The sequence below is a fragment of the Mustela lutreola genome, chromosome 9 (genome assembly GCF_030435805.1).
Source record: "Mustela lutreola isolate mMusLut2 chromosome 9, mMusLut2.pri, whole genome shotgun sequence".
In the NCBI taxonomy this organism is placed as follows: Eukaryota; Metazoa; Chordata; class Mammalia; order Carnivora; family Mustelidae; genus Mustela; species Mustela lutreola.
In genome coordinates this window covers 22,547,827-22,574,378 of record NC_081298.1, presented here as the reverse complement: position 1 = coordinate 22,574,378, position 26,552 = coordinate 22,547,827, and the positions used below count along the sequence as shown (strand labels likewise).

Sequence of the window (26,552 nt, the reverse complement as noted above, 5' to 3'; positions counted from 1 at the left end):
ACTGAATAATATTCCATCATATGTGTAGGACACATTTTGTTTATCCATTCATCTGTTGTTGGACTCTCGTGTTGCTTCTACTTCTTGCTGGTTGTGAATAACGCCGCTATGAACACAGATGTACAAATATCTCTTCAAGACCACGCTTTTAGAGCTTTTGGGTGTATCCCAGAATTGCTAGATCATATGGTTAGCACTATTTTTTTTTTAAAGATTGATTTATTTATTTGTGTGAGAGAGAGTGCGCACGTGGCGGCGGGTGGTGTGGGGGAAGAGAGGGAAAGAATCTTGGGAGAGAGGGGCAGGAGCAGAGGGAGAGAGAGATTCCCAAGCAAGTCCCAGGCTCCATGCAGAGCCTCATGTGGGGCATGATCTCAAGACCACTGAGATTGTGACCTGAACCGAAATCAAGAATCAGGCACTTAACCGACTGAGCCCCCCAGGCGCCCCAGTTAGCAGTTTTTAAAAGCCACTATTTGTCGTGTGCTGACACACTTGATCTGTATTGCCTCATTCATTCCTTCTATCCGCTCTGTATCATAGGTGGAACTAGCCTTCATTTGCAGCTAAGGAACGGAGAAGGCTCAGAGAGGTGAAGCTATCCCCTTGAAGTCTCCCAGCTAGGAAACCAAGGGCCCCAGGCTAGGAGCTGACCGACTGCTGGAGTCCTTGCCCGTTGCGCTCTGCTGCCTCCCAGTGGCTTCCCTTTCCCCACCGGTCACATTTTCTGCCTCTGTTGGGTAGTTTCTCTCACTCACACTCGCACGGTCACTCTCTCCTGACTTATGTGCTCGCTCTCTCTGGAGACTTGGAGCAACCTGAGTAAAGGCCGTCTGACTGCTAGGAGGTTTTTGTGAGCTGGGGACCTGCAGAGAGAGGCCTGTAATTTGCTTTCTAATCATAGTTCTCTGGATTTATACCCGCCTCTCTCCCAGCAGCGGACAGGATCTCAGGCTGTGTCATGTGGCCTGTGGACCCGCAGAGAAATGCCCGTTAGGGTCAGCTCCAGGGGTAGGGGCACTGTACCCCCCCCCAAGAGGGGCAGTGAGGGAGGGGAGAGGGCCCAACCGGCCAGCCTGGGATTCTCCTGGCTCGCTGGTTTCCTAGCAACAGCACAGAGGCCGAAAATTGTATAGAAAGATGGAGGAAGAGAGGTTTCTAAGTGGGTTCTAGTATGCCTGCCTTTTCCTGACCTTCAAAACTGTAAGAGCAAAATATTTCTAAGTTTGGCTGATTTTACTGGTTTTCTAAGTTCAAGCCAGACTTAGAATTTACATGCTGATCAGCCATCTTTCTGTTGTCCTTTTGTCTTTATTTTAACTTTTTGTATTATGGACAATTGCAAACCTGCTAAAAAGTAGGGAGAATAGTATAACAAACCTCCATGAGCCCATTGCTCGGTTTTGACAGTCACCAACATGTCAGAGCCCAGCCATCAACGAACGCAGGAGTCAAAGCTTTTCTTCATTTGCAGCACTAGCTGCGCGCGCCGTACATAGTAGCTCCTTAGGAAATAAGCAGATGCTGGCTGATGACAAATCCTTTTCCCTCTCTGGGTCTCGGTTTCCTCACTCACATCCTTGGGAAAGGGATAAGACCAGATGATTTATTTCTAAGAGATGTAGTGATGGTGTGGGGCAGTGGGCAGAGCGTACACTGGTGTCAGACATACTTTGTTTAAATCCTTGTGCCGCCATTCCCTAGTTAAGCAAGTTATATCTTGGTTTCCTCATCTGTAAAATGGGGCCACTGGGTCCTGCTTCTCAGGGGTGGTTTGGAGCACTGAATAAAGATGAAGTAGCTGTTTTTTGTTTTTTGTTTTTTGTTTTTTGCTAGTACTTTTTTTAAAAGATTTTATTTATTTATTTGACAGAGAGAGATCACAAGTAGGCAGAGAGGCAGGCAGAGAGAGGGGGGGAAGCAGGCTCCCTGCTGAGCAGAGAGCCCATGCGGGGCTCAGTCCCAGGACCCCGGGATCATGACTTGAGCCGAAAGCAGAGGCATAACCCACTGAGCCACCCAAGCACCCCCTGTTGCTAGTACTTTTATTATTGCTTAAAAAAAAAAAAAAGATTTTATTTATTTACTTATTTGAGAGAGAGAGGGTGAGAGAGAAGGTGCGTGGGGGGGAAGGGGCAGGCCCCGGGGAGGGAGAGGGACAAGCAGACACTCCACTGAGTGTAGAGCCCGACTCAGGCCTCTATCCCACCACCCTGAGATCAAGACCTGAGCCAAGATCAAGAGTTGGACACTTAAGTGACTGAGACACCCAGGCACCCCTATTATTGCTATTTTTAATAATAATAGTCTGGTGGGAAGAGTCCATGTGTACATTTCAAAAATACAAAAGGAGATTGGAATTGATGAGAATGTGAGGCCTAGGATTCCACTTCTTTTTTTTTTTTTTTTTGGCCCAGTCAGCAGAAAGTCAGAGGCTCAAGAAAAGGACGGTGCCGCCAAAGCTGGTGCCCCAGTTGTGGAGCTGAGAGCAGGCCTAGAGTGGGGGCCGTGCAGGCTAATTCCATCTCCTCCACTCCCACCCCTCCCTCCCTCCCCCTCCCTCCCCCCAGCCACGCAGGGGTGCCGTAACCCCTGTGAGAGGAGCCTGCCAGCTGCTGCCTCCTCAGTGAGACAGGCCAGAACAGGAGAGCCAGAGGTGGAGAGAGTGCAGGGCATGGCAGGCTGGTTGCTAGGAGATCTGAGGAGGCAGCAAGGACCTGCTGGGAAGGAATGGTGGCCTGGTGTGGAGATGGAGGGCACGTGGCCCTAGATGGACTTTTGTGGGGTTCTGGGCAGGGGAGGGCAGTGTAGCGACCATAAGCTCAGCCGGACGGGAGGGCTCTGGAGAATATGGCTCCTTAGAATGTGGGCTCAGGATGTCCTGTTCGGATCTTCTATTTAACTCCTTCTCTGTGCCAGTCGGACCTGCATCTGAAGCCTGACTTACATGTGACCTTTGGCAAGTGTTGTGCTGCTACCCTTGTGGGGCCTCAGTGTCCTCCTCCATGCAATGGGTACAACACCCACTTTGAAAGCCGTTGTGAGAGTTAAGTGATATGAGTATAATAAAATGCTCTAGAAAAAAGAAAAACAGAATATAATAAACGTTCATGACCACTTTTTGAGATTTTTTTTTTTTTAATTCCAGTACAGTTGACATACAATGTGACATTAGTTTCAGGAGTACACCACAGTGATTCAACTTCTCTATACTTTAAGCTGCACTCTCCACAAGTGTAGCTGCCATCTGTCTCCAGATGCTATTACAGTGTCGTCGACCATCTCCCCTACACCTGGCCTTTTTTTCCCGTGACTTCATTCATTCCGTAAGTGGAAGCCTGTATCTCCCACTTGCCTTCACCCATTTTGCCCATGCCTCTCCCCTCTGGCCACTATCAGTTTGTTCTCTGTATTTATAGTTCTAACTCTCCTTTTTGTTCATTTATTCATTTTTTTTTTTTTTTTTTTTAGATTTCACATATGAGTGAAATCATTTGGTATTTGTCTTTCTGCATCTAACTTCTTTCACGTAGCATAATACCCTCTGGGTCCATCCATGTTGTCACAAACAGCATGATTGCCTCCTTTTTTATGGTCAAATAATATTCCATCGTACATATATGCCACATCTTTTTTTTTTTTTTTTTAGTTTTTAAAATTAACATATAATGTATTATTTGCCTCAGGGGTGAAGCAAATCATCAGGCTTTACACACTTCACAGCACTCACCATAGCACATACCCTCCCCAATGTCCATAACCCAACATGCCACATCTTCTTTATCCATTCATCGATGAATGGACGCTTGGGTTGCTTCCATATCTTGGCTTTTGTAAATAATGCTGCAGTAAACACGGGGGTGCGTATATATTTTTGAATTAGCATTTTCATTTTCACTGGGTACATACCCAGTAGTGTGTTTACTGGATCATAGTGTATTTCTATTTTTAATTTTTTGAGGAACCTCCATACTGTTTTGCACAGTGGCTGTACCCATTTACATTCCCACCAACAGATTTATTACCACTTTTATCTTTATTATAATACTGATGTCCCTTATTGTAGAATGAGATGCATGCTGTCTGGATCAGACTCTGTGTGGATGAGATTCCAGGGACTGGGGATCCTGGAGGAGGGCACTTCCGCTGCAGAGGCCTGTGTCAGTGGACCGTGGGGGCTGGCTGAATGGGGCCCACAATTAGTGAAATTCTGGGGAGTACCTGGGGAGGGCATGGAAATTCAAAGCCAGAGGGACACTTGGTAAGAGTGGAGGCTGAAGGGGTGGGACCTCTAATGAGAAGCCAGGAAGGGCTTTGCGTGGTTCAGACCATCGGCTGTGAGTCAGCTGAAGGTAATGGCCATTCTTATGTAAATAATATATGTTCTACACATCCACATAGCAGAAAATCAGCAAGGAAGTAAAACAAAACCCAAGTAAGCACAAGAGAAATAATTCCCCTGTCAAAAAATGACATCTGGGAACATAATTTTTTGTATCTTTCCTTCCAGTTTTCTTTTTTTAAAAGATTTTATTTGTTTATTTGAGAGAGAGAGAGAGAGAGAGAGAGAGAGCGAGCACACAGGCAGGGGGGAGCAGCAGGCCCAGGGAGAGGGAGGCACAGAGGGGAGCCTGATGCGGGGCTGGATCCCAAGATCCTAAGATCATGACCCCAGCCGAAGGCAGATGCTTAACGCACTGAGCCACTAGGCATCCCTCCAGTTTTTGTCATTTTCTATGCATGCACACATACATTTTATAGCAATGGATCCTATGTTACATACTGTTTTCTACCTGCTTTTTAAAATGTTGTGTTGTGTTATGAATGTGATTACATACCATCATAGAGATCCACAGCACTCTATTTTAACAACTGCATAATATTTCAGGATATTTATTTATCACTATTTGTATAACATAGCCACTATTTTTAGACACTTCTATTAATTCTAATTCCCACTTCACTCTGATATACAAAACTCTTGTATACACAAAACAAATGTTCTTATAGCTATATCGTGGGGTCTGTGCATTGTAGAAGAAGAATTTAAGGCTTAGAATGCACTTTTCCAAAGTGCCCTCCAGGAAAATGAAACCAGCTGACCGTGGCATTGACCCTGTTCAAGTCTGCCTGACTCACTAGGTGCTCATTGCCTTAATAGCCAGACTTCAGTGGGGTGGTGTTGGGGGAGAAGCTTCTTCAAAAGGACTCTGGAGGAGGAGAGATATCAATAGCTACTCTGAGGGGACTCTTGCAGAAGGAGGGCCCCCTGCCTGGGCTGGTGGGCTGGTGTGGGCTGTCGTGGTGAGGGCTATGTTGGTCATGGGAGGTTGGACTGGGCTGAGCCACGGGTCTGGCTCCGCCGCCTGGCTCGGGCTGGGCAGTCTTGGCCCTGGTGTGATCTTGGGTTCAGCCTGGTGTGATCAGCATGGTCACCAATCCAAGACATTCATTCTAGAAGCCGGCACAGCCCCTCTAGCCATGCCAATGGCCGTGTACATTCGCGTAGTTGCAGAGTGATTCATCAGAGCCAGCGGTAGCGGCCGTCGCTCTGACAGTGGAACTGCTCTCACCCATCCTGTCACTCGGCCTCTAAAAATACCTCTTGCCTGTTCTGAGTGACCGCACCACCAAGTGTCTGGAGGTGTAGTCTGTGGCTGTGGCTATGTGAGGGAGGGTATATGTGTGTGTGTGTCTGTCTGTCTGTGTTGGGGTGCGGGGTGGCATCTGGGACCCTCTTTGGTGGTTGGCATCTGAGCTGGGGATTTGGGGTGGGGGAACAAGAGGTGAGCAACTCCTCCTCTCCTACCTTCTCACGGCTGGGGACAATCTGTCCACTCTTGGGAAGTGACAGAGACAGCCTGTGGTGGCCAGGGCCAGGGTTGTCTTTCAGGACTGTGTGCTCACTCCCTGCTGCCTGGGGGGAGCAGGAAGAGGGGGGCAGCCTGCAGAGGCAATGTGACAAGGCAGGGGGCAGGCTCTGGGAGGGATGCAGAGCATCAGCGATCAAATCCTATGAAATTGCATTTCAGATTTCATCATTTTGGGGAAATTTTTCACATAGAGTTCCTTTAAATTAGATACAAGTACAGCTGATTTCTTGTCACGGGTGATTAGAGACCATCTAGCCAAGGTTTCTTGACTAAGTTGATCACCCATGGGGTGATGGACACATGGGCTTCATGAGGTCACTTGATGCCTGAAATAACAAGAAGTGTGTGTGTGTGTGTGTGTGTGTGTGTCTGGAAGTGTGCCCATGTTCATTTTTCTGGGGGAGAAACTCTGCAGTTTTCATCTAATTTTCAGAGAAAACCATGACCCATAAAAGGTTAAGAACCACACTAGGCCAACCGCCTCCCATTAGAGGTAAGGAAATTGAATCCAGAGAGGAGAATGACTGCCTGAGATCTCACTGCCTAGATCAGAGTCCAGGTTTGTCGATACCGTCTCCCTCTGACTGGTTCCCTGAGTTAGGATCCAGCTCCTGCAGTATGCAGAACCCCAGGTACTGTTTCCCATATCCTTCTGTCTGGCGTGGATCAACTGAACAGGCTTGATGCTTTCCATGGTGGTGGGCATCTGGGCACTCAGTCCAGACAATCCTATTTCCAGGTGGTCTTGTAGGGAAAGACTCAAGGGCCATCTTCTGACTTGATCCCCTATAGGGCATCTTAGCTAAAGACATTAAATTCCCCTCTTGGATCTCGACACAAGATGTGCCCTTACCTTCTGAGAGAGGACCTGACACCTTTGGCCTGGAGAGAAGTCACTGGTGCTGTGGGAGAGTGGGCCTCGAAATACATGATGGACAGGCAGGAGGCCGTAGCTCATGGCAGGAGACAGATGCTGGTCCATTGTATATGGGAGGTCTTTAACTTGGTGCCATGGGAGTTTAGAAAAAGAGGGACAGGAGGACTAAAAATGATAATTAACATTCACTGACCACTTACTATATGCTGGGCACTTTTCTTAGAAGATTTAACTTAGAGTATTAACTTCTTTGATCTTTATAATAACTGATTAGGGTTATTATATGTAAAATGAGGCCGAAGAGTTTAAGCACACTGGTTAATGTCTGAGACAGGCCATGGAGCCACGTCTTCTGACTCTGGAGTTACTTTGGAACCAGCATGGATGGCCCCTAGCCTCAGTGCTGGCAGATCTCACCCCCGAGTGTGCATCAGAACCGCGAGAGGGCTGATCAAAACACAAGTTACTTCTCCGAACCCCCAAGTTTCTGACTCTGCAGGTTTGGGGTAGGGCCTGAGGATTTGTACACTAAGACATTCTCAGATGATACTGCTGTTACGGGGAACATGCTTTGAGAAGCAGTGTGCTCTGCATTCCTGCTTACTGATAGGAAGAGGTGAATAGAGGGAAGAGAAGTGGTTATCGATCTTGCCTGGATTATTGTAATGCTCTCTGGCCCACCACCAGATCCAGGTTTCTCCTACCCTCCAGTCATTCACTCCTCTCTAAGGACAAATTTATCTTCCTAAAGCCCAGCTCTGATCACATCATGCCTCCACGCAAAGTCTTCCGGATTCTCTGCCATGAGGACCAGCGCCATCCAGTAGAACCGTCTGGAAATGGTGCACATCTGCACTGTCCAATATGGTAGCCACTAACCACAGGTGGCTATGAATTTTACATTTTTTTCCATCTTAATTCATTTAAATTTAAATAGTCACATGTGGCTAGTTGCTAGACAGTGCAGGAAATCACTTGGTATGCCATGCCAGGCCTTTTTTTTTTTTTTTTTTTTTTATTTATTTGACAGAGATCACAAGTAGGCATAGAGGCACAGAGGCAGGCAGAGAGAGAGAGGAGGAAGCAGGCTCCCTGCCAAGCAGAGAGCCCGATGCGGGACTCGATCCCAGGACCCTGAGATCATGACCTGAGCCGAAGGCAGCGGCTTAACCCACTGAGCCACCCAGGCGCCCCGCCAGGCCTTTTTTTTTAATGCTGTCTCCTCCACCTAGACTGTCCTTCTGCCCTGTCTGTAATGTTCAGCCCAAATGCTCCCTCTGCCTTGAAACTTCTGACACTCTGACCTCCCCCAGGCTCTTTCTCCTCTGAACTCCAAAACACTTCATCCTTTTCTTACAGCCTTTAGTACTTTTTGCCTTCTATTGCATTTGGCTGGTGCTGGTGTTTTCTCTAAACTGTGAGCTTTCAGAGAGCATGACTGTTTGCTAGTGAGTTCTCGCTGCCTAGCTCAGGTCCCCCCAGGCACGCAGAGGAGCGCGCTAAATCCCACAAACCTTTGCCCTGGTGCACTGGGGAAATGGAGATGGATAACATGCCCTTCCTGTCCTCAAGCTGCTCACGGGCTCTCACGAGAATCTGATTCATGTCCAGAGAAGCAGTAAAGCCAATGGTTATTTTGGGCAGGAAGATAAAAGCCACAGAGGGCCGAGTTGGCGAGGGAGTCCGGCAGGAGCCACCTAAGCAGAAGGCTGTGTTTGTACACACAGAAGGCTTCTCTGCCCGGCCTGGCCTGGGAACAGGAGTGGGAACATCCACACATCACTGCCTGGCCGCCTCCTGAAGCTGGGGATTAGCCAGTGGTATAGCGACTGGTCTCACCATCTGATCCCTGCATATGGGTGGATGGGGAGGAGCTTGCAAAGACTCCAGAGCTCTGCCAGCTTCTGGAAGTAGAGCGTTGGCTGGGTGACACCTGGGCTGGGAACCTGAATATGAGAAAATGTCCATTGTGGTCTGAGCAATGAGCAGCGAGTGAAATTCTGCTTGGCCTGGTATGGGAATTTAGAGATCTTGGGAACAGTCCTGGTTGCAATAGAAAGATGGTCAGAAAGAAACAACAACAACAACAACAAAAAAAAAAAAAAAAAAGAGAGAGAGAGAGAGAGAGAAACAGCATTCTAGCTTCAGAATCGAGTACTAAGAGGATTCTACATCCTGAAAATCTCTAGCAAATATTCATCTCTGGGACAAAAATATTTTCTTTTCTTAATTTTTAAAAAGATTTTATTTATTTATTAGAGAGAAAGTGTACACAAGCAGGCAGAGCAGCAGGCAGAGGCAGAGAGAGGAGCAGGCTCCCTACTGAGCAAGGAGACCGATTGCCGGGACTTGATCCCAGGACCCTGGGATCATGACCTGAGCCGAAGGCAGCTGCTCAACCAACTGAGCCACCCATGCGTCCCTAAAAATCTTTTTTAAAAAGAAAATTTTATTGAGGGGTGCATGGGTGGCTCAGTTGGACGTCTGACTCTTGGTTTCTGCTCAGGTTGGGATCTTGGGGACGTGAGACCAAGCCCTGCATCAGGGGCTCTCCCTCTCCTTCTGCCCCATCCCCCTACTCACTCTCACTCTCTCTAAAATAAACAAATCTTTAAAGAAAAAGTTTATTGAGATTGCAAATGTAGCCAAGTACACAAATTTTAAGTTTATGCACACTTGTGTAACTATAATCCAGACAACAACTAAAACACGGCCAGCATCTCCACAGTACATTTGTGACAAGCCAAATGTATACAGGGTTAAGGAGGGGAAAGCGACGGGCTCTGGAGTCAGGCGTGCCTGCAACTGAATCCTGCCCCTTCACCCCCACCTCCCCACTAGCAGCGTGACCTTGGTTTAGTGACTTCATTGCTCTGAGCTTCAGTTTCCTCCCCCTGGAAAAGCAAGTGCGTCTCTAACCTCTGCTTTACGGGGCGGTAGCAGATTAAAAACGGAAAATGTATCCAAATTGCTAGGCGCCGCGCCAGTACGTAGTGGGGACTCAGCTGCTCTCCGCAACGATGATGTGGATTGATGGTGTCACTGCAGCATCTTCTGGCACACGGGACCGCAGACACGCTGCCACTCACTGCTTCCAGCCTCTGTATGACAGTCTCCAAGGTCTCTTCTGACTTAAGGAGTCTGTGATGCCCTGGCAATGAGCAGACCTCAGAGGCCACTGCAGGCACCTGATGGGAGGCTGGGTGGCCGGGTATCCTTAGCGAGTGGGACGGTGGCCAGACCTTTCACGTTCTGGCCCCGGAAGTGTGGCTCTCAGACTCCCGGGTCAGGGCTGATTTCTCAGGGGCAGTTGGAATATGGGGCTCCATTAAGAAATGTAGCCAAGGTGATGTTGGGGTCAAAAGAACACAGCCCCAAGAGTGTCCTGGTTTCCTGGTGAATTCTTACGCCCGGCCTCTGACTCTGGGAGTGAGGGTGGCTCAAGGGACACACAGCACATACGCACATGTGTTCTGAGCTGGGCCCCCATGGGGAGAAGGATGAAAGTGAGCCCTGCCGTCAGATTGACAGCCGGCAGGACTTCAGGCCTTGCAGCTGGAGGGCAGAGTGCGGGAGGGAGAGGCCCTGAGTTTTCTTCTATCTGGGAGGGGTTGTTGCCAAGAGGAGGAGACCAGGAAGGACTTCCTGGAGGATGCCTGGATGAATGACTATGGGAAAAGGAGGAGGGGTCTCCCAGGCAGAGGAAAGAACAGGGGCAGAAGCAGAGAGGCAGGGCTGGGCCGCCATCCTGGGAGCCTGGAAGCATTCATACTGACAGAGCTCCCCACGCAGAACCTGAGGAAAAGACTGAGGAATCAGGTGAGATCAGCCTGTGAACGATCTGGGGAGTCAGGCTGAGGAGTTTGGCTTGCTTTATCAGAGAACAGGGGACCCCTGAAGGCTCCTCCGTGGAGGAAGCAGAGCAGGACCAGCTCCTGGAGATTTGCTCGGTGGAGACCAACAGGTACACATTCTTCCAGAGCTGCATTATTTTTTGGCCAAAGATGGCGGACAAACGTCCAAGCTACTGGAGTGGGCCTTGAGAGCCCTTGGGACGCGGGGACCTGTGCAGAGGCCTGGCTGTGGGTACGGAAAGACGAAAGAGGGGGGTGGGGGAAGGTAAGGCTCCCCCCTTTGCCAGAAGCCAGAGAGCCTCATGATAGCTGAACTCCAAATTTAGAGGCGGAGACAAGAGATGTGTGGTCTAGTAGGCCAGAGGAGGGACAGGCTGGGTAGAACCGGGTGGAAGAGGCAGGGGGGGTGAACTTCCTGCGGTGAGGCAACTTTGAAGGCTTTGGAGAGATTCAGGGTACTGCAGGACACGCTCAACATGTGGGTTTTCTCTCATGTCCTCTTCCTAGGCTCTAGGAGGTGGTGCCAATATCATCCCCATTCTACAGAGGTGAAAACTGAGGCTCAGAGAGGCCCTGCCCAAGGTCACACAGCTCAAATTCATGAGCGTCCCATCCCTGCCTCTGGCCCCCTCCGCAGAGGTAAATGTTGCCCTCATGCTCTTCAGCAACACCACACTAGGTCTAGAAAAGTACATTGTACTGTGTGACCCGCCATGCAGCTCTGTCATCATTCCACACCAGAGTATGACCTAATGCAGGAGAGTGCGGCTCCCACGGTCTGGCCTGGAAGATTCGAGGGAAGGGTGGTCCTTGGGGACTGCAGCGTGTTGGGAGCCTTCCTGGAGGAATCTGAAGGCAGGAGATGGGGGCAGCGGGAGGGGGGAGGTCCCTGCCAGGTGAGTGCTGCCGCCTGTCCACCCTGCCTGCTCTCTACACGCAGGCAGATGCAGCAACCCCGCAGTGTCTTCCAGAGAGTGCCAAAGACCAGTGAGAACAAGCTTGTTAGGCAGACTGTTCCAGACCTGCGTGTTGTGCTGCTCTGGAAAGTTTGACTCTGGTAGCTTCCCCCAGAGACTGGCCCAGCTCTCAGCTGCCTGGAGCTGCAGCTCAGCCCACCCAGGCCCTGCAGCCCTCTGGGGCCAAAGCCAGATGCCCTGCAGCTTTCTTGCTCTGGAATACCCTCCTCTCCACAACCTTGCCTTTAACCAAGCTCAGTTTGGGCATCCCCTCCTCCAGGAAGCCTTCTCTGAGCCCCAGGGGCTGGGTTAGGACTTCAGACTATGTAAAACCAGACTAAATTCAGACTATCTAAATGATAAAGGAAATGTCATGTGAGCCACATTTGTAATTTAGAATGTTCTAGCGGCCATGTGAAAAAAGAAAAGCAAAAAGAAACCAATGACATATTCTAATGATCTATTTTATTAACTCAATATATCTAAGATACTTCGACACAAAAATTACTGAGCTCTATTACACTCTTTTCCAATTAAATCTTCAATGTCCAGTGCCAACTTTAGCCTTACAATACACCTCAATTTGCATCTGTCTCGGTTCAAGGACTCAGTAGCCGCATGCGCCTAGTAGCTACCTTAGTCGTCGGCACAGCTCTGGGGGCAGGGAAGAGAGCATAAGGATTGACGCTCAGGGTTTGGCATCAGACAGACATGGCAGTCACATCCTGGTTCTGCTGTTTCTTCGCTGGGTGAGCTTTGGGAAGTCATTAACCCCTTCGAGCATCACTTACTTTAGCTGCGAAAGGAGTGAATGATTTCGATGCTAGAGAATTATTGTGAACATTCTACAAATGAATGTGTGTCTAGTGTCAGGTACAAAGTAAGTCCTCAGAAAACGGTGGTATTCATCTCACAGTGTGCCCTCTGATGGGCTGGCTTATGTGCCGTGCTCTCCCACTGGACTGACACTGAATCCAAAGACGGAGGCTACCCAATTCCTCTCGCCTCCCCTGAGTCTAGGGCCCAGCTCAGTGTGAACATTACTGTTTGCTGAATGAAAGATTAAGACCTTGGGCTAGGAGAACTAACCACCTACCCTGCTTGCCCGGGAACCAAGGGGCCCCTGCTGGTGGGGAGTCATGAGACCACTGACTACTTGGGGTGACCTTGACAGAGGCCACTGAAGATAAAAAAGAGGGTAGGAGGGGCCCTGCTTGAAGGGTTCAGTGTCACCTCTGCCCCAGCCTTGCTGGGGGGCGGGGTGGAGGCCATTGCTGACACTGTGTGCTTTGGCTTCCCAGCCAATGGGGCAAATCATTTCCATCCTTCTGGCTTTCTGATATCCTGGCCCTTTTCCATCAAGCTCCTTGGAGTTAAAATTTAAGAGAAAATAATTTATCCCACCTCCTGAGCAAACCAGAGAAGGGAGGCAGGGTCCTGTCCCTTCTCTTCCACCAGCCTTTGCTGACCACCTCCCCATCACACCAACCCCGTTAACGGCAGTAGGGCAGGAAGAATTTCTCCCATTTTATAGATGAGGAAACAGGCTCAGAGAGGTCAGTTCTGCCCAAGTAACACAGACAGTGGTAGAGCCAGGGCTGGAAGCAGAATTCAGGGAGAACCAAGGGAGCTGGAAAGACCTTCTTCCCTGGGTGGGCTCTTCTTTGTCCACCTGGGCCCCTAGCATTTCTCCACGGGGGTTTTCAGGAGAGGTGGTGCTGGGTTAGGTCTTGTTCCTGTGCCTCAGTTTCCCTGCCTGGGGAAGGAAGGCAACAAAGGAACTGGAGTATTAACTTCAGCTGACACCCATAAGGAGCCATGCGTTCGTCAGAGTACCCCCAAGCCCACCCTCCACCAGATTTCTCTGCAAAAGGTTATTGCAGGGTCAAGTGGAACTTGGTTCAGAGAGCTAGTGTGACGGAGCAGGTATAACCTTGCACAAGTCACTCACCACTCTGGGCCTCAGCCTGCCTGTTTATAAAATGGGGATGATATTATCTCCCAAGATGTTGTGAAGATCACACACAAAAGTACTTTGCAAACTGGAATGTGCTAATAGAAATACTGGTCAATACTAACCATAGAAATAATGACCACAGTAGAAGAAGCCCACCTTTCTGTATGGTCCCACTGACCTGAAGGGAATTAATTGGGCCTTTTGAGTATAAATCCAGAATGATGTCTGGGAATGTCCTGCCTTGGTCTTTGGAATGTAGCTCAGATTCTTCTGGGAAAGCGAGAGGCTCCGTCTAGCTGAGGAGGGTGGGAAAGTGGCCCTGACCCAGGAGAGGAGGGAGAAGGAAGGAAGGGGAGGAGGATCCAGCGAAGGAGACTGAACTAGGAGGAACATGGGCTTTGGCCGCATGCTCTGTCCTGCCTATAGGAGCCCAGGGTTGGGAAGGTCAGTGAACAGAAGAGGCTTGGAGTCAATCTGGAATAAAAATAGTGGCCAGCAGGGAGTCAAGGATTTCTTACCAGATGTGTAAAAGAAACAGCAAGTTCATCTGATGTGACTCTGGAGTTTTACGGATCTTTTCACTCATTCCTTTGAACGAATGTGCAGTAACTGAACTCAAACAAACATCCCCAGTGGCAAAGTGACTTGCCCAAGGCTATACCCTAGAGGGCTTGGTGAGTTCCTGACAGGAATTTGGGAAGCTGGAGAGTGAAAAGTCCAGAGGTGAAGGACATCTGTTAAGGAAGTCTGCCCAGCGGGACTCTGGTCGTTCTGTGAATTGGCTCTGGGCCGCTTTGTTTGTCTTCCCGGCTCCTGTCTGGATCAAGGGCATGTTCTCTAGGGCTGGGAGGAACTGGCTTCCTTCTGGTGTCTGCCCTCTCCTGAGCCTAGTGGACAGCACGGAGAGTGAAGGGACTGGATGCTACATCTTGGGAACATCTGGTGGAGTTTTGTCATGTTTAAGTTGGAGAAGATAAGGCTTGGTGTGGGGGTGTTCTCTGAAGAATGCTGGGGAGAAGGCATGGCCTCATTCTCTGGTGGCCCTATTGTGATATATTAGGACCTAGGTTGTAAGGTCACCAGGAGGGAGCAGCCACACATACACTCAAAGACAGGGAGTAGAGTTGGGCAGTGGTGAGTCGGCACTGAGGGACACAGCCCACCGGTAAGGCTGACACTGAGGGACCTACAGCTTGCGGGGGTGAGGGGGGTTGCGGATGGCTTGGCTCACGTCTGGCCTGCCTCCCAGCTTTGGGCTTCTGTGGTTTCCATTGCAGTGGAGTCTGGGAGGCCTAGAACAGTGGCTACCATATAGTAGGTACCAGGGAATTATTTGAAGAGTGGAAAAATCTGTGTATGCCTGGGGGGAAGAGGCTGGGGAGTACGGGTCCTGTGGGCTACAGATGATACCAGGGGCAGAAGTCTTTGGAGATTATGCTGGGAGTTATCCACTGTCTTCCCTGGGGCTTCCACCATGAAATAGGATCCTAGAGGTGAGTATGTCCAACCCTTTCTTTGATTGTTTGCAAACTGAGGCCCAAAGCAGGAGAACAACTTGCCCCAAACTATTGGCCAAGACAACGGCAGAACTGGACCAGACCCCAGGCCCTCTGCCTCCCACAGTCCTCTGCCATTTGAGGTCCGATCCTGTGGATAGAGGGAGCTGGAGGTGTGGTGGTTGGGACCAGCTTTTTGAGTTAGTTCCGCTGAAGAGCTTTCATGTGGTTTTTGAGTCCTACCCTCAGTGCCAAAGACCCCTTGGCTACCCCGCCCCCTACCTTCAGGAGCCTAGGTGCACACCTAGTGAGTGCTCAGGAACATCCAGAAAAAACCATGTGTACACAGGCCCAGTCCCCAGTTATACTTAGGGTCACTGCCACCATGGCACATATGGGCAAATGCACACATAGGCTCAGAGACCCACAGGATCCTAGGAGACCTTTACACATACCTCCTCCCTGGTGGGGGAGGAGCCCTGAGTCCCTGGGAGATCGTGCCCTTCTTTGCTGCTGGGGAGGTGAGGGTATCCGGCTCTGCTCGGTGGGCTGGGAGGCCCACTGAGTCTGAGTCACCCCTTCTGAGTCAGGGATCCTCCCCCTTCTTCTCCCCTCCCCCTTCCCTCTGTCCCTGCCGAGCTCCCAAGAGGGGTCTTCCCCGCGCGAGGGCCCGAGGGTGGCGGGGGGGGGGGGGGCGGAATGGGGGGGCCGCGAGAGCGCAGGAGTTGGCTCCGTGGCTCCATCGCGGTCCCGCAGGGGTCGGGGAACGGCCGGTGACAGCGCCGGGGAGGAAGTGGCCTGGGAGACTGAGAGAAAGAGAGAGAGAGAGAGAAGCAGAAGGAGGAGGAGAGGGAAGCTGGGCGAGAGGAGGCGGAGGCAGGGGCAGGGCCGCCGGAGGGAGCAGGCAGGCGCGCGGCGGCCGCCCCTGGGCTGGGCGCGGAGGCCGGGCGGGGGCGGGGGCTGGCCGCGCGCGCGCGTCGGGCGCCAGGCCCGGGGCTGTGGGCACGGTGCCCAGCCCCCGGCGCACGCCGAACCGCCGCCGCTGCCGCCGCCGCCGCTGCTGCAGTCGGCATCCATCAGCGGGCGGGGGTGTCGCGGAACAGGCTGCTCCGCAGAGCCCGCCGCGGCCCCGAGCGCCCGCCCCGCCCCGCGGCCTCCCGGCCCCGCAGGAGCCGACGGGGCGCCCCCCGCCCAGCCTGCCCAAGATGGGGCACCCCGGGCTCAGGTAGGCACGTGGTGGGGGGAGTCAGGTGGCACGGGGGACTGGGGACTCAGTACGTGTAGGCCCGGCCTGCGACCCTGGGGAGGACCGGGGACCAGACCGGGAGGAACTGAGTTTGCAGGCTGTTGACTCCCTGGCCTGTGTGTGTTGGTGGTAGTGGTGGTGGTGGTGGTGGCAGTAGTGGTAGTGGTGGTGGTGGTGGTTGTGGTGAGATCTGTGCTGTTCTTCCCTGCCTCCCAGGTCTGCAGCCTCTCCGAGGCCTGGAGAGAGAGGTGGGCAGGCTGTGGGCTGGTGGTTACTGTTGGGATGAACGGTTGCTGGGTGCTGGGCTCCCTGGCAGGGCCACTCTGTTCTTTGAGATTGTTCCTGCTGCCTCGGTGGAGGCCAGGGGCTCCCTGGATCTTCTTGTCTAAGCTTCAGATGCCGCAAGCCAGTCTCTTGGTTAGAGACTAGGGTGCTGGGCAGCTCCTATCCTCTCCCTCACCCTCTGGTTATAGACCTTTTTCCACCCTGGCCTCACTTCCCACTGCATCTCCCCTCCAAGTCACCCAAAGCTGGGTGGATGAGTGGAGGTCCAGGCACCTCTGGGGTTCTGGTTTCCTATTGTTCTGGCCCAAGGCTGCTCCTCTGATTAGAGGGAGAGGACTTGTGGGTTCTGGTTGTGTCTGGCACCTTCACACTTAGGAATGTCTGAGGGCCTGAGAAGCTGGGGTCTTGGGGACAGGCATCAGGGGGGCGGGCAAAGGACTGTAGCCACTAGGGTAACTTACCAGGTGCGGAGGCCACTGCCTGGCAGACCTACGGCCCCAGGATGGTCCATGGGGACCTTGAGGCACTGGACAAGGACTAGGAAAGAGTTCTGAAGATACTGGTCTCCTTGTTGGCTGCCGGCTAGGGTCCTTGCCACCCTGCCCCCCCACAAAACTCTGAGAATGCGTTGGTGGGGGAAAGGCACTACCACGTGTTCCTGCCTTCACTTCTGGATCGGCATATCACCTCCTCTGCAAAGGTGGGAGTGTAAGAGGGCTGGATTTAGGACCTCTCGGGCTGTGTGGGGTCTGGCTGCTCCATCTCTCCCCCATCTCCCAGCGATAGGAGTCTTCCAGAATTAGCAGCAGCTGGGCCATGTTGAGAGCTGGGGATGGGAATGGAGTCCCCACAAGCTCCTGGAAGACAGTGCTGCCTGACCTGGACAAGGATGTGGAGAATAGGGGCGGCTGTGTGCCTGCCTGCCCACCCATTCCTCCAGATGGAGCCTGCGGCAGAGGCAGCCTGTGCCAGCCTCCTCTCTGAGCTGCTGTGGCCCAGGGAGGCGCTGCCAGCTCTGTGCAGGGAGGAAGCTGGCTTCTCCTGGCCAGCCTGAGGTCATGCCTGCCTGGCAACCCCACGTACAGTCTTTGTGGCATGCAGAGGTTGGTCCCTTGAAGGGTACTGCGAGGCAGTCCTAGAGATCATTGCAGGGGGCATTGTTACTATGAACACCTCTCCTGGGCCATGTGGCATTTCCCTGGGCTCAGCTCTGTGAGCTTCTCGGAGAACCTGCATGAGGATGATGCTTGGCCCCGTTGGTAGTCCTCACTTAGAAAATGTTGAAAGCTTGAATGAGACCTAGAGAGGAAGAATGACTTGTCCAAGGTCACCTAGCAGCTGAGTGGGAGGGCCAGCACTAAGGCACCCAGGTCTTCTACCCTTGGTTTGAGGTTCCTGCAGCCCGGATACCTGCTTCTCCATCGCTGTGGCTTTTGCCTACACAGGTCTTGGACAGAGACTGGACATTCTAGAGCTTGAGGCCAACCTTTAGGAGGGGGTCTCACATTGGCCTCCTGAAAAGGTCAGGCTGCCTCACAGATAATGGGCCAGAGCTGAGGCAATGGGCAGCCAGCAGCCCTTGACCTTGGGAGTATCCAGAGCCAAGAGGATGCTGGAGGCTCAGCGATATTCTGGGCCTGAGCCTGCAGAGAAAGTGGATAGGGTCTCTTGACTGGACTGTGCTGTTAGCTCCAACATGGACTTCTCTGTGAGCCTCTCTGGGCTTCTGTATCCCCATTTATTAAAAGGGGATGAAAATCTCCACCTGGAGTAATATCAGTGACCAGTAAAATCAGGATGATGGCATTGACCGAGCAGTTACCTTGGGCTAGTGCTTTGCCTTATCTCACAGCAGCCCTGTCAGGTATTATCCACTCTGTATCAATGAGAAACTGCAGCTCAGAGAAGTTGTGTCACCTGCCTGAGGTTACACAGCTGGAAAGTGTGGGGCTGTCTGCATCCGGAGCCCCTCTCTCTCCCATGGCGATATGTCTGGGGCGGTATCTGGGCGTGCCAGGTTGGTGTCCAGCAGAGTCACAGCTGGTCAGCCACAGCTGATGCACTGGGGCTGGTCCAGCTAGAGTGCTCTGTGTTGGGTCTGGTGGGACAAAGGCAGTTCTGTGGCCCAAGTGCTTCTGATGTCCGGAGGGATGGGGCAGTGGGATACTCGTGAGGAGCCCTGACAGAGTGGCTGCCTTGGCTTTCTGCTTCCTGGCCAGGGTTCCCTAGAAGTGGGCTGCTCTGGGCTCCCTGCCCCCATTGGCTCTCTGGGAAGACTGGTTGGCTTTCAGTCTAGTTAGCCCCCCTGTTCACCCAGCCCTACCCCTTCCGCATTGCTGGGACCCTAATAACCTGAAAACATAAGGGTGGGAATGCAGGGTACCAGGTGGGATGGGGATGAGGAGGCGCTTCTAGGGCGGGTGGCTTGGGGATGAGAATAGGAACAGCCAGCATTTACTGAGCACCTACGACATGCCAGGCCCTGTTCAAAGGGCTTACCCGTACAACTCCTACAATTTTCACAAAACCCAGTGAGGTAGGAATACTTCTTCCCATTTTATACATTGAGGGAACTGAGGCTTACAGGCAAGGGGCAAGGGAAAGGCAGTTGCTCAGGGTCACATGGCTAGGTCATGGGGGAGCCCTGATTTCAATCCAGGCGGAGTAGGCCAAAGCTACGTTCCCAGTGGCCATACCAGCAGCCTGTAGTGTCTTCTCAGAGGCCCAGTTTTGTGCAATTGGAAAAACATTCTCTGGGTATATGTCCTGTAGGCCCCCCTGTTGTGTCCGAGGAAACATCCTTCTTTTCAGGGGGTTCACAGTCTGGTTGGAGAAGCACAGATAGGACGTGGGGAGGTGAAGAGCCAGCTGTGCCATAGGCTAAGCATGGTGATCAGGGAAGGCTTCCTGGAGCCTGTGCCCTGGGCACCAAAGGCCAAGTGGAATTTCAGTGGCTGTGAGGAGGGGTCCCCACTCCCCAGGTCAGAGGGGAAGGAAGTAGAGTTGCCTCTGAAGAAGAGTGGGTGCTCTGGGACTCCTGGGGCAGGTAGGGCAGGAGGGCTGGGTGCACTGGGAGGTGACTCAGAAAGCTGGCTTGGGGCTGGGTCTTTGGCAAGGTTCTGGAATCCACCAGGCCTAAGCTCTTGTCACACAACTCCACAGTGTACCAGCCACGTGCCCTCGGGCCCATCACGTAGCTAGCCTGAGCCTCAGTTTCCTCATCTGTAAAACAGGGATAAACACACCTGTCTTCTTGAGGCCACGTGTGGTGGTGGTTATGTAAAGGGGCCTAGCGTGGTCCTGGCACATCCCAGGGACTCAGGAAACACGACTGCTCTCTCCCCTCAGTCTCTCTCAAATGCCAGGCTAAGATGTTTCCACTTGACAGGAGCCTGGAGGCTCCGGGAGCCTTGGTAGGTCTGCACAGGGCTTGCATGCACTGGGGCATGACAGAAGTATTCCGGAAGGTCCCTTTGGCAACTGCAAGAACCACGAGGAAGGGCGGGACTGCAGCCTTGTGGGAGAAACGTCAGCCCCGTGGACTGGGAGGGCGGGTGAGGGAGGAAGGTTGACAGTGCACTGAGATGTCCTCTCTCCTGGGGGGCAGGGGGCTCAGCTGGAGGGCTGGGGCAGGCCGCAGGGGTTGTGAATTGGGTTTGAGGCCTCACGGGCTGAAGATGAAGAACTGTCTCCCTTCAGTCATTCTGAAGGCTGCCTGGCATCTTTTTGTGCATCTGGCTTTTCTTTTTTTTTCCTTTTGAATAATTTCCTTTGGATGAATCCCCATCAGAGCTTCCTGTATAATAGCAGTAAATTGGGACTAAGTGCCCAACAATAGGAAGATGATTGAGAGCGTTTTGGAACATCCAGTGGATAAAATAATATACAGCCGTGAACAGCCACAGAAATACTTACTCTTACAGCATATGGAGTGGGGCACTTGGGAAGCTCCTTCGCATCCTTAATTCATTTCACGTCTGTGTGACCCAGGTGGGACAGGGTTAGATTCTGCCCGTGCACGAGGAGATTCAGGTTAGGTTCTAATCTCCTTGAGGGCAGGGTTCATGTTTAATTCATTGTTCTATCCCCCCCGCATATAGCTCAGTGATTTGCAAATGCTTGTCTGGTGAAAGAATTGATGGAAGGAACAAAGCAGAGGGGAGTTGGCTTGTCCAAGGTCATATAGGCTGTAAGACCCAGGACCTGTCCTCCTCATCTCTACCCGGTCCATGCTTACTCATCGCTCAGTAGCTGTGCAGGGGAAGTAGGGTGAAGGGGTTCCTAGCCAAGGGCTTGGGACGCACACAGACCAGGGATTTAGTCTACTTTCCAGCCTTCTGAGCTTCCAGGCTTTGGCAGATTGATCTTTTAAGCCTCACTTGCCCCATCTGCAATATGGACAGTCCAAGAATCTGCTTTTGGGGTTGTTGTCAAGATTAAATGATTTCGGGCATGTAAAACTCTTAGCACTGTAACTAGCACATAGTCAAGCACCCATGAATATTAGCTGTGATGATAATGATTTAATAAGGGGGAAGTATTTCTGATACAATTAATGTTAAATGGAAAAAAAAAACCTGTAAAATTAGGAGCACTCAGATTGAAGTGGTGTAGAATTAGGGATGACCAGAGATAACAGATTGGGAAAGAACAGGCAGAAATGGAGTTACAGCAGATATGATAGGAGGTCAGTAAGACTGATCAAAACAGATCTTCTAAAAATACTTTTTATTTTCCTTATTTTTATTTTTTAAAAGATTTTATGTATTTAATTGACAGAAAACACAAGTAGGCAGAGAGGCAGGCAGAGGTGGGGTTGGGAGCAGGCTCCCTGCCGAGCAGAGAGTCCAATGAGGGGCCCCATCCCAGGAGTCCAGGATCATGGCCTGAGCCGAAGGCAGAGGCTTTAACCCACTGAGGGGATTTTTTTGTTTTTTATGTTTTTAAAAAGATTTTATTTACTTGAGAGAAAGCGAGAGACAGCACAAGCAGAGAGGGAGGGACAGAAGGAGAGGGAGAAGCAGGATCTCCCCTGAGCAGGGAGCCCCAATCTAGGACTCGATCCCAGGACCCTGGGATCATGACCTGAGCCGAAGGCAGACACTCAACTGACTGAGCCACCCAGGTACCTCTGTTCCTTAATTTTAATCAGAAAAGAAATATGTGAAAAGTCCTAATAATTCAGAAGTGTATTCTCCCTTTGTCTCCCCAACCAAAATTCTTCTGTCCAGCAGGACCCAATGATAACAGTTGTCCCTCAGGGTATTTTCTGTGCCTACATAAGCACACAAACCAGAATGGGGCCATAAATTGCATCATTGTTTTACAACTTGCATTTTTTCACTTAACTCTATATCAGCATCTTTCCATGTAGATATATATAAAATCTATAGCAAAAATTTTCACAAGTATGTTATACTTTCATAATTCACTTTTTAAAAAGAATTTATTTATTTGAGAGACAGAGCGAGTGAGCAAGTGTGCATAAGCGGGGAGAAGGGCAGAGGGAGAGGGAGAAGCAGACTTTCCACTGAGCAGGGAGCCGGACATGGGTCTCCACATGGGGCTCAGATCGTGATCTGAGCGAAGGCAGCCGCTTACTGACTGAGCCACCCAGGTGCCCCAGTCCTATCATTTATTTTTAGCGGGGTAAATCCTGGGGTGCCTGGGTGGCTCAGTCAGTTAAGTATCAGACTCGGTTTCAGCTCAGGTCATGCTCTGCCCCTCCCCCCACTCACTCGCAGGTGCGCTTTCTCACTCTGTCTCTCTCAAATAATAAATAAATCTAAAGGGGTAAATCCTAGGTAATTTGGCCAAGGCCCTGTTGATAGATATTTAAAGTTGCTCCCAATTTTACGCTAGTCTAAATGATACTGACAATGAACTCTAATAGCGTTTGAACAATTGAAGAAAATGAAATGAGAGAGAGAGTCAGAAACGAGCATGAGGGTTGGCTGGGGTGGGGGGCTCTACAGGTCTGCTGCTCCCCACTTCAGCCCCTGCTTTTCAGCAGAGCTGAGCGGGGCAAGGACCTTGAAGGGGCTGGCTTGCTTGGAGGAGACCCTGTCTTTGTCACTCTCAAAGGGTGAGGATGTCCCAGGGAAACCTCTTCTGTCAATGGACCCAGTATGGAGCTCACCTGTGGAATTTCCAAATTCTCTTTGGATGCTTTAAGCTGCTGCTGGAGTCCAGCTGCTGCCTACACCCTGAGCATCCTCAGAAAAGTTTGTTGCCTTCTCTGGACCTTGCTTTGCCCGTCTGTATGGTTGTGACAACCTTACTGACAAGAGCCAACGTTGCCACTCATTGTCTGCTGTCTGGCGACATGGTGCCAAAGGGAGCTTCTCGTGCATTCTCACATTTATTTCTCACAGCATGCCTTTGAGGCATAGGGCTTGTTATTCTCATTTTACAGGCTCACACTGGCTCTCAGGGAGGTCCAGTATCTTGCCCAAGGTCCTCAAGCCAGGATTCAAACTCTCGTCCAGAGCCTGTGTTCCTCACTGCTGTTCTACATTCCCTCTCACCCGCCCCTGATCGGTGAGGACCAAGTGAAATGATAATTATAAAAGGATTCTTTAAATTGTAAAGCACCCACATGTGGGAGGGGTTGGTACTGCTGTTATTATTTCTACATCCAGAGCAACCGTAGCTTGGTTACATGGTTGACAGCGAGGTGGAGTTTGTGGGATGTAGCAGGATTGAGGGGGAAGAGTGCGGGACTGTCAGCTAGCAGAGCTGGGTCTTCGTTCTGGTTCTACTTGAACTGGTGAGCTTCATGACCTTGGCCAGCCAAGCTGGCCTGAGGGATAAGCCCATCTGCCCTGGGTGGCCCTTGTGCAGCTCAAATGAGACAAAGCCTGGCACACAGCCAGCTCACTGCCTGGCATTCAGAGGATGCCCCGGTACGGGAAGGTCTCTGACTGTCTCTGCAGCCAGCCGTGTGGTCCGGGCAGGAGGTCTTTCTCCTTTCTGATGCCATTGCTCTGCAGGTCTGGGTGGGTCATGTGGTCCCCCAGGCCAAAACTGCACATCAGCCTATGGCTACTTGGCGGCACGGAGCCAGTACCCACGGGTGGCAGCCTCTTCACGTTGCTTGGTTTTATTTAATGCGGTGCCGACAAATCGCCCTGTTCCTGTTGCTGCAGACAGAGCTGAGCAGCGCTGCTGACTACGGCAGGCCCAGCTCCCCTCTTGACCCCACCTGCCTCTGTTGGGGGCTCCTGAGCCTTGGCCTCGAGGGTAGCACCAGGCCCCAGAGGCCACTCTCTCAGCCTGCACCCCCCCCCACCTCGTGGCAGGCAGATGTGTCATTCATACCCACCCCGAGGTCGTCACTTCAGGAAGGGAATGTTCTGTACTGGGGAAATCCCGGTGGGCAGGGGCAGCATCTCGAGAGGGGAAGAGTAAGTCTTCATAGGCTCACCTCTCTTGTGTTTTTTTCTTTTCATTCTTCTCTTTTTCTTTTCTGATTCCAAAAGTAATTCATGTTCATAGTAGAAAAAGGATGAAACCTGGAGAACCCCCGAAAAAGCCAAAAGAAAAGTCTGTAATTCTTTCTACAAAGGAATGCTATTATTCACCTCTCTGCCTTGAGACTTAATGCTAACGATGAGGGCATCTAATATTTCTTAAGCCCTCATGGTGGGTTTTGACATGTATTAAGTGCTTATGACCTGGTTCGGGTGTCACAGTAAATAGGCGAGATAATCATCGTGAATTTTACAGATCAGGACACTGAGGCACAGAGACGTTAAAAGACTTGTTCCCGTCTCCTTATTGCCCCTTTCGTCCCTAACCACTAGGTGACGCTGCCTTTTCCCAATTTCTTCTCCCCCCCCCCCTTTTTTTTTTTTTTTTAAAGATTTTATTTATTTATTTGATAGAGATCACAAGTAGGCAGAGAGGCAGGCAGAGAGAGAGAGAGGAGGAAGCAGGCTCCCTGGCGAGCAGAGAGCCCGATGTGGGACTCGATCCCAGTCATGACCTGAGCCAAAGGCAGCGGCTTAACCCACTGAGCCACCCAGGCGCCCCTCTCCCCTACCTCTTTAATTCATTTATCTGTTCAGTGTATCGGTCAGATTCTGACAGAAGCAGAATTCCACTCAGATGCTTACACTGAGGAGATGATAATAAAGGTGTGGGCAGGATTAACCCACAGGGGCACCCCACAACATAACAGCGACAGAAGCGGTTTCCTCCCTTCGGCCTGAATGTGCAGAGGGTGGGAGTAGTGTTATCAGAACTCAGTGATGGCTGGGTCTGTGCAAGGAGCGGACCCCGGGGGCCTCAGCCACTGCCAGAACCACAGAGAAGGAAATTGGGAAGATGTTCCCCAACTTCTCTCTTCTTCCACTCTTGAACCAGTACCTCTCATTGGCCAAACCCAACTGGACGTTGGCAGGCAAGGGAGCTCCATCCAAGGGCCAGTCCAAGAGGTCAGCCTCCCGATTCTTTGAACAGGCATGAATCTGGAGGTACAAATGCAGACTGAGAGCCCAGGAGATGTGTTTGGATGGCGATGGGGGAGAAGTGCCCCCCGATTTCACGAAAAGAAAAGAGTTATCTTGGTAACTGTGGTTATTGAAAACGAGAGTCTCACTTACTTCCTGGCATTCTCTTGGTGTCGTCCACGCCCTGTCCATTTCTCTCTCTCTTTGTTCCTTCCTTCCATTAGTTCCTCCCTGGTTCGGAATTCCCAAGAAGGCCTGGGTAAAAGTTGCCAGTGTGCAAGATTTAGAGGAGAGCCTTACTGGCTTGGGAGCCATTATCATGACCATGGGCACACAGGGCTATGTGTTCCCTTGTGTTGTCCCACTGCTGTGTATGTGCTTGCAAAGACATGCTTCTGGTATACACAAGCATCTGGAATATTCTCTCCCTAAATTATATGACTTCAACTTTTTTTTAAATTTATTTTTTAAAATTTAAATTCAATTAATTAACATGTAATATATTATTTGTTTAAGGGGTACAGATCTGTGATTCATCAGTTTTATATAATTCCCAGTGCTTATTACAACACATACCCTCCCCAATGTCTATCGCCCAGTGACCCCATCCCTCCACGCCCCCTGCCCTCCAGCAACCCTCAGTTTGTTTCTTGATTAAGAAACCTTAAGAGTCTCTTAAGGTTTATGACTTCACCTTTTGTATCTCAAAGTTCGCTCATTCTCTGTGATGTCCTTTATCTACATGGCCCTGCCCTGAAGTGACAGGGTAGGGGCTCTCATCCCTTTTTGGCAGATGAGGAAGCCATTGCTCAGAATGGGGGAGTGACTTGCCCAAGGCCCATCAGGTAGGAGGGAGGTGGCAAAACTGAAGCAAGACACTTTGGTCCTGACTTTTTTTTTTTTTTTTTTTTGAGAGAGAGTGTAAATAGCAGGTGGGAGGGATAGAGGGGGAGGAAGAGAGAGAATCTTAAGCTGGGCATGAGCCTGACCTGGGACTTAACCTCAGGACCCTGAGATCCTGACCTGAGCTAAAATCCAGAGTCAGACGCCTAAATGACTGAGCCCGCCCCCCAAGAATGCCTTTCATTCTTGGAACTTTTCCCTCAGCCAACCTCCCCCCCTTGGAGAAATTCGTACAGCCTTCCCACCCCCATCCCCACCCTCTGAGACTGCTGAAATGCCCTATAGTGGGGTGGACTTTGGAGTCAGACAGGCTTAACACAGCCTTATGACCTTGGGAAGATCAGCATGCCTCCTTTGGTTTGTGTGTCTCACCAGTAAAATAAGGGTGATAATATCAGGAGTTTGGATGGAAAAGTCAGGTGCTTAAGGTCTGATAAGTCATCAGGACAGACAGACTGGCTGGCGGGTAGCCAAAAAGGCTCCCGAGGTGAATGCAGCCCAGGTCTCTGTCCCCAGCTGAGTGCACATTGGTCTCATTGGTGTTTCGTCTACCCATCATGCATGTGTTTGTCTGTTTGTCCATCCACCTATCCTCCTGACACCAGACCCCCTGGGTTTGAATTTTGGCACTGTTATGCACTAGTGTATGATC

General features: G+C 51.1%; 1 protein-coding gene across 17 annotated transcripts in view; it reads left to right on the top strand.

The window, feature by feature from the left end:
- The window catches only part of EPB41L1 (erythrocyte membrane protein band 4.1 like 1), a 123,009-nt gene that overhangs the window by 35,987 nt on the left and 60,470 nt on the right, over positions 1 to 26,552 (top strand). Inside the window, exon 1 of one of the 17 annotated variants that reach the window (XM_059133321.1) lies at positions 15,890 to 16,238. The exons of the other annotated variants lie outside the window; for them this stretch is intronic. The gene's annotated coding sequence lies outside the window, so the exon portion shown is untranslated. Of the gene's footprint in view, positions 1 to 15,889; positions 16,239 to 26,552 lie in introns of those variants that run through there. 17 annotated transcript variants of the gene reach the window in all.